The following is an 8,168-nucleotide window of genomic DNA, read 5'->3' as shown; positions in this document are numbered from 1 at the left end:
CGTCGCACGAGCGCGTCTGCCGGGGCGCCGTTTGCGAAGCCGACGCAAAAGTGGGAACCGCCGCTCGGATGATCGCCGCTTTCGGCAGAGTGAGTGTTGGCACTCCGGGGAAGCGAAACAGCGTGAATGCGCCCACGAAATCGGCGTATTTTGAAGTGCCCGCCGGCGACCGTCGCACGAGTACGGTAAACCGCGTCAGCCGGGGCGTAGTTCGGGACGCCGACGAAAAAGTGGGAAGCGCAACTCGGATCTTCGCCGTTTTTGCAGGAGTGAGTGGCGGCCCTCCTGCGAGACCAAGAAGCATCGATTCGTGCACGAATTCGGCGCCTTTCGACGTGATCGCCGGCGACCGTCGCTCGAGTAGGGCAAACCGCGTCTGCCGGGGCGGGCTTCGGGACGCCGATGCGAAAGTGGGAAACGCTGCTCGGATGTTCGCCGTTTTTGGCCGAGTGAGTGCTGGCACACGGGCGAAGCCAAACGGGGCCGATTACGGCACGATATCGGCGTCTTTCGACGTGCCCGCCGGCGACCGTCGCACGAGTACGGTAAACCGCGTCAGCCCGGGCGGAGTTCGGGACGCCGATGCGAAAGTGGAGAACGCCGCTCGGATCTTCGCCGTTTTTGGAGGAGTGAGTGGCGGCACTCCGGAGAAGCCAAGGAGCGCCAATTAGCGCACGATATCGGCGTCTTTCGACGCGCTCGCCGGCGACCGTCGCACGAGTAGGGCAAACCGCGTCTGCCGGGGCGGGGTTTACGACGCCGACGCAAAAGTGGGAACCGCCGCTCGGATGTTGGCCGTTTTTGGCAGAGTGAGTGCTGGCACTCCGGCGACGCGAAAGAGCGCGAATGCGCCCACGAAAGTGGCGTATTTGGACGTGCGTGACGGCGACCGCTGCAGGAGTACGAAAAACCACGTCAGCCGGGGCGAGCGACACACGGCGGTCTGGGTGCTTATCGCTGCTATTATAGGGGCACCCCGGCAGACGCAGAAAAAAAAAAAAATTTTCGACCTTCTTTTTTGCTGGTCGAGCTCGGGTAACCCAGGTCGCAATGGGAGCCGCGCACGAAAGCGGCATCGCGAGACGCGTTCGCGGTCGCTAGTCGCACGAGCTCGGCAACCGCGTCAGCCGGCGCGGAGTTCGGGATGCCGACGGCTAAGTGGGTACCGCTGCTCGGATGTTCGCCGTTTTTGGCCGAGTGAGTGCTGGCACTCCGGTGAAGCCAAGGAGCGCCAATTCGTGCACGATATCGGCGTCTTTCGACGTGCCCGCCGGCCACCGCCGCACGAGTACGGCAAACCGCGTCTGCCGGGGCGGGGTTCGCGACGCGTACGCAATAGTGGGAACCGTCGCTCGGATGTTCGTCGTCTTTGGCCGAGCGAGTGCTGGCACTCCGGCGAAGCGAAACGGGGCCGATTCGGGCACGATATCGGCGTATTTCGACGTGCTCGCCGGCGACCGTCGCACGAGTACGGCAAAGCGCGTCTGCCGGGGCGAGGTTTGCGACGCCGACGAAAAAGTGGGAAGCGCCGCTCGGATCTTCGCCGTTTTTGCAGGAGTGAGTGGCGGCCCTCCTGCGAGACCAAGAAGCATCGACTCGCGCACGATATCGGTGTCTTTCGACGTGCCCGCCGGCCACCGCCGCACGAGTACGGCAAACCGCGTATGCCGGGGCGGGGTTGGCGACGCCGACGCAAAAGTGGGAACCGCCACTAGGATGTTCGCCGTTTTTGGCAGAGTGAGTGCTGGCACTCCGGCGAAGCGAAAGAGCGCGAATGCGCCCACGAAAGTGGCGTGTTTGGACGTGCTTGACGACGACCACCGCAGGAAAACGAAAAACCACGTCAGCCGGGGCGAGCGACCCATGGCGGTCTGGGTGCTTATCGCTGCTATTATAGGGGCACCCCGGCAGACGCAAAAAAAAAAAAAAAAATTTTTTTCGACATTCTTTTTTGCTCGTCGACCTCGGGTGACCCAGGTCGCAGTGGGAGCCGCGCACGAAAGCGGCGTCGCGAGACGGCTTCGCGGTCGCTAGTCGCACGAGCTCGGCAACCGCGTCTGCCGGGGCGGAGTTCGGGACGCCGACGGCTAAGTGGGAACCGCCGCTCGGATGTTCGCCGTTTGTGGCCGAGTGAGTGCTGGCACTCCGGCGAAGCCAAACGGGGCCGATTCCGGCACGATATCGGCGTCTTTCTACGTGCTCGCCGGCGACCGTCGCACGAGTACGGCAAAGTGCGTCTGCCGGGGCGGGGTTTGCGACGCGTACGCAATAGTGAGAACCGTCGCTCGGATGTTCGTCGTCTTTCGCCGAGCCAGTGCTGGCAATCCGGCGAAGCCGAACGGAGCCGATTCGGGCACGATATCGGCGTCTTTCCACGTGCTCGCCGGCGACCGTCGCACGAGTACGGTAAACCGCGTCAGCCGGGGCGGAGTTCGGGACGCCGATGCGAAAGTGGGAAGCGCCGCTCGGATCTTCGCCGTTTTTGGAGGAGTCAGTGGCGGCACTCCGGTGAAGCCAAGGTGCGCCAATTCGCGCACGATATCGGCGTCTTTCGACGTGCCCGCCGGCCACCGTCGCACGAGTACGGCAAACCTCGTCTGCCGGGGCGGGGTTTGCGACGCCGACGCAAAAGTGGGAACCGCCGCTCGGATGTTCGCCGTTTTTGGCAGAGTGAGTGCTGGCACTCCGGCGAAGCGAAAGAGCGCGAATGCGCCCACGAAAGTGGCGTGTTTGGACGTGCTTGACGACGACCACCGCAGGAAAACGAAAAACCACGTCAGCCGGGGCGAGCGACCCATGGCGGTCTGGGTGCTTATCGCTGCTATTATAGGGGCACCCCGGCAGACGCAAAAAAAAAAAAAAATTTTTTTCGACATTCTTTTTTGCTCGTCGACCTCGGGTGACCCAGGTCGCAGTGGGAGCCGCGCACGAAAGCGGCGTCGCGAGACGGCTTCGCGGTCGCTAGTCGCACGAGCTCGGCAACCGCGTCTGCCGGGGCGGAGTTCGGGACGCCGACGGCTAAGTGGGAACCGCCGCTCGGATGTTCGCCGTTTGTGGCCGAGTGAGTGCTGGCACTCCGGCGAAGCCAAACGGGGCCGATTCCGGCACGATATCGGCGTCTTTCTACGTGCTCGCCGGCGACCGTCGCACGAGTACGGCAAAGTGCGTCTGCCGGGGCGGGGTTTGCGACGCGTACGCAATAGTGAGAACCGTCGCTCGGATGTTCGTCGTCTTTCGCCGAGCCAGTGCTGGCACTCCGGCGAAGCCGAACGGAGCCGATTCGGGCACGATATCGGCGTCTTTCCACGTGCTCGCCGGCGACCGTCGCACGAGTACGGTAAACCGCGTCAGCCGGGGCGGAGTTCGGGACGCCGATGCGAAAGTGGGAAGCGCCGCTCGGATCTTCGCCGTTTTTGGAGGAGTCAGTGGCGGCACTCCGGTGAAGCCAAGGTGCGCCAATTCGCGCACGATATCGGCGTCTTTCGACGTGCCCGCCGGCCACCGTCGCACGAGTACGGCAAACCTCGTCTGCCGGGGCGGGGTTTGCGACGCCGACGCAAAAGTGGGAACCGCCGCTCGGATGTTCGCCGTTTTTGGCAGAGTGAGTGCTGGCACTCCGGCGAAGCGAAAGAGCGTGAATGCGCCCACGAAAGTAGCGTATTTGGACGTGCTTGACGGCGACCGCCGCAGGAGTACGAAAAACCACGTCAGCCGGGGCGAGCGACCCACGGCGGTCTGGGTGCTTATCGCTGCTATTATAGGGGCACCCCGGCAGACGCAGAAAGAAAAAAAAAAATGGGGACATGGCGTGCGTCACCGTGCGGCTTCGCAGCGTTGCCGAAGTCGCCGAGCCCTTCGACTGAGCCGAACGGCGGACAGGGAACGTTGGTCGGCCGTTCTAACCTGTCGGTGCCACGCCGAGACGTCGTTAAGGAAAACCGCGTCGTGGGCCTCTACGACGCCGTCGAGTCGTTGTACGTTTGGTGTCCAGCGTGTCGGCGGCGAGTAGCGGACACGTCGTTCACGACTTCGGTCTTTCGCAGTCGACGCGAACTTGCGGAGAGTCGTGGTGCCTCACGTTTTCGGCAGAAACCGCGGCGGAATTTTCCCGTGCGTGCGCGCACGACCTCGGTGCTGTGCCGTCAGCGTAGTGTTGCACAAACTCGTGGCCTACCCAAGGTGCGGTACGTTTGCGGCCGTATCCTCGGTGGGAATTTCGTGAGTAGGGTCGCAAATTCTACGACCTCGGCGGGTTTGAGAGCGACGTAGACTTGTGGCACGCTCAACATGCCACACGTTTCGGGGCACACCCGCGGTGAAATTTTCTCGAGTACGCTCGTATTAGGGCCCAAGGAGGTCTGGGTACTTATCGCTGCTATTATGTGGGGGTTCTCGTGAGCGGCGTACGCGAAAGCGACCGGGTGTCTGATATGCGGCGGGCTTCGGCCTCGTCAAGCGTGTCCTCGGGTCTGCTCCAGGGGAATCCACGGCAGTCGTCTGCAGCCTCATCCGCTTGATGCGTTAGGGGCTGGTTGTCGGACGGTGCCGTTTTACCACGATATCGAGGTGTGTTCCGTGTCGTCCTCGGGCGATTCAGATGCGAAAGCGCCGAAGACGCGGGCGTGACCCGTCGTCTGGCGGCTTTGCAGTCTCGGCTCCGTTGCTAGTTCCGGCCGGTCCACCGACAGTGCAGCGGGCTTGGGCAACCCGCACGGCGCGACCGAGTCGATGCAACGAAAAAGAGCGAGCATGAACGTGCTTCTTGCCGCACGGCTCCCACTCGTCTTTCGGGAAGGTTGTGCCGTAGCGAGCTCGAACGCCGTCATCTCGGAGTGCAAAATAAGCGTGTTGGGGCGCCTGAAGGTGGCCTCCGCCGCACACAGACTGCGTCCGGCCCGCCGAGGGCGAGGACGGACGCGCAGTCGAACGATTACCTGGTTGATCCTGCCAGTAATCATATGCTTGTCTCAAAGATTAAGCCATGCATGTCTAAGTACATGCCGAAATAAGGCGAAACCGCGAATGGCTCATTAAATCAGTTATGGTTCCTTAGATCGTTTCTTCCTACTTGGATAACTGTGGCAATTCTAGAGCTAATACATGCAGTGAGCCTGGAGCCCTTTGGGTAACGGGTGCTTTTATTAGACCAAGATCGATCGGGTTTCGGCCCGTATTGTGTGGTGACTCTGGATAACTTTGTGCTGATCGCATGGCCACGAGCCGGCGACGTTTCTTTCAAGTGTCTGCCTTATCAACTTTCGATGGTAGGTTACTTGCTTACCATGGTTGTTACGGGTAACGGAGAATCAGGGTTCGATTCCGGAGAGGGAGCCTGAGAAACGGCTACCACATCCAAGGAAGGCAGCAGGCGCGCAAATTACCCACTCCCGGCACGGGGAGGTAGTGACGAAAAATAACAATACGGGACTCTTTTGAGGCCCCGTAATTGAAATGAGTACACTCTAAATCCTTTAACGAGGATCAATTGGAGGGCAAGTCTGGTGCCAGCAGCCGCGGTAATTCCAGCTCCAATAGCGTATACTAAAGCTGCTGCGGTTAAAAAGCTCGTAGTTGGATCTCAGTTCCAGACGAGTAGTGCATCTACCCGATGCGACGGCTCGGACTGAACATCATGCCGGTTCTTTCTTGGTGCACTTTATTGTGTGCCTCGAGATGGCCGGTGCTTTTACTTTGAAAAAATTAGAGTGCTCAACGCAGGCGAGTCGCCTGAATAAACTTGCATGGAATAATAGAACAAGACCTCGTTTCTGTTCTGTTGGTTTTTGGAATACGAGGTAATGATTAAGAGGGACGGACGGGGGCATTCGTATTGCGGCGCTAGAGGTGAAATTCTTGGACCGTCGCAAGACGAACTACTGCGAAAGCATTTGCCAAGAATGTTTTCATTGATCAAGAACGAAAGTCAGAGGTTCGAAGGCGATCAGATACCGCCCTAGTTCTGACCATAAACGATGCCAACCAGCGATCCGCCTGAGTTACTCAAATGACTCGGCGGGCAGCTTCCGGGAAACCAAAGTATTTGGGTTCCGGGGGAAGTATGGTTGCAAAGCTGAAACTTAAAGGAATTGACGGAAGGGCACCACCAGGAGTGGAGCCTGCGGCTTAATTTGACTCAACACGGGAAAACTTACCCGGCCCGGACACTGGGAGGATTGACAGATTGAGAGCTCTTTCTTGATTCGGTGGATGGTGGTGCATGGCCGTTCTTAGTTGGTGGAGCGATTTGTCTGGTTAATTCCGATAACGAACGAGACTCTAGCCTATTAAATAGGTGCGGGGTTCCCAGCACCTTACAACCTTCTTAGAGGGACAAGCGGCTCCTAGCCGCACGAAACAGAGCAATAACAGGTCTGTGATGCCCTTAGATGTCCGGGGCCGCACGCGCGCTACACTGAAGGAAGCAGCGTGTCTTTATCCCTGTCTGAAAAGACTGGGTAACCCGTGGAACTTCTTTCGTGATTGGGATAGGGGCTTGCAATTGTTCCCCTTGAACGAGGAATTCCCAGTAAGCGCGAGTCATAAGCTCGCGTTGATTACGTCCCTGCCCTTTGTACACACCGCCCGTCGCTACTACCGATTGAATGATTTAGTGAGGTCTTCGGACCGATGTCCGGCGCGGCCTTTCGGTTGCGCCGGTCTGTTGGAAAGATGACCAAACTTGATCATTTAGAGGAAGTAAAAGTCGTAACAAGGTTTCCGTAGGTGAACCTGCGGAAGGATCATTAACGGATTGTGAAGGGTGAGCGCCTCAGCTGCGTCTGCGCCCGACACTTTCTGCCGCTGACCCCGTTTGGACGCGGGGTCGGCTTTTCCCCACGGGGCTGCCTGAATGTGGAGCGGCACCCCGTGACAAATTGTTGCGCCCAGCGGACGCCAACACCGCGACCTTGGACGGTCGGCCAGGTGGCGGACGCGGGTACAAACGGCGCAACGCACTCATAGGTCGGCTTTCGACCCGCCACTGCACCGTGGCTCGAAGCGCTCGAAATGCGCGACCCGACCGCTGCGGGACCGCCTAGTACTGTAAACAGGAGCGGCGGAGCGCGAACGGCGAGTCGTGGTTACGTCGGTAGAAGGCGAGGCTGCGCGTTCCCGAAACGCCAGCCGAGTGCCCTCCCGACCGTTCGAGCGTGCAAGAACGAGACCCGACAATCGCGCGGCGACTGCCAAGTACGAGAGGAACGGCACAAGCGTCGGCGGTCGGTCAAGGAACTGGCGATGTGACGGGTCCGCTGTGCACCAGTGCATACCGTCCCGCCGTCCGCGGCAAGCGCCTCCGCGTCCTCGGGTGACGGAGGCTGCCGGTCGGTTCTTGCAGGCGAGGGATCTCGCTGGCACCGGTTCGCGTTGACGCGCGGCCGGTCATGGCACGGCGATGCGACGGCCGAGGTGCGCAGTACTCGATGGAGGAACCGCACGCTCCGATGACCGTCCCGCCCTCCGCGGCGTATGCGTACCGACCGTAGTGGTTGCAGCAGCGCCGGCCGGCTTTTGAATTCGCCACACGAAACACGGTGCGAGATCGCGGTTAGGGGAGCGTCGACGTTGCCAGGCGTTTTGCTTGCTGCCGAGGGAAAGGCGGCACGGCCACGTCGCGCTCGTCGCGATTAGCGGGTCTGCGCGCTTTGGGAAGGTGCCGCAACGACTTGCCGAAAGAGGAAGCACGGAAGAACGAGGGACTTGGACGTCCCGACAATTGAACGCACTTGCGGCCAGGCCCTTGCTGGCTTCGTTCTTCCGCCTCGAGTAGGCTCGTACGCGGCTCCGGCGCCGAAAGTGGTCCTTGGCACCGACTTCGGTGGACGTGGGAAGTGCCGCGCAAGTACGGCGCGCCTGGCTCCACCTGTTGGCTAAAGTAGGCAGCCGGATCGGCATTTTGGTGTGCGGTGGCAAACCGTGGATGCGAAAAAAGCTTGTGCGATTTCGTGGAACAAAAAGCGGGGGTCCCCCTTTTTATGCGGAGGAGACCGACCCGCCCGCCGTGGTGAACCGCGACGCCACGGTAAAAACGGGAGAGGCTTGTCGATGGGACCGTGCATCCCGCGCTCCACGGAGGCCGGGAGGCGGCCGCCCGAGGAAATGTGTAGCCGTCGAGGCCCGCATCTGCGTGCACTCTTATCCAAATGGGTGTACCGCAGGCATTTTCT

At 60.5% G+C, this 8,168-nt stretch overlaps 1 non-coding gene across 1 annotated transcript; it reads left to right on the top strand.

Moving 5' to 3' along the window:
- The first annotated feature begins 4,931 nt into the window (after positions 1-4,931).
- LOC142793181 (small subunit ribosomal RNA) lies at positions 4,932-6,746 on the top strand. Its single transcript, XR_012891498.1, has one exon. It is a non-coding gene; the product is annotated as a small subunit ribosomal RNA (ribosomal RNA).
- The last annotated feature ends 1,422 nt before the right edge of the window (positions 6,747-8,168 follow it).

Source organism: Rhipicephalus microplus, unplaced genomic scaffold (genome assembly GCF_043290135.1).
Source record: "Rhipicephalus microplus isolate Deutch F79 unplaced genomic scaffold, USDA_Rmic scaffold_290, whole genome shotgun sequence".
Lineage (NCBI taxonomy): Eukaryota > Metazoa > Arthropoda > Arachnida > Ixodida > Ixodidae > Rhipicephalus > Rhipicephalus microplus.
The sequence above is the reverse complement of the archived record's forward strand: the minus strand, read 5'-3'. Positions and strand labels throughout refer to the sequence as shown.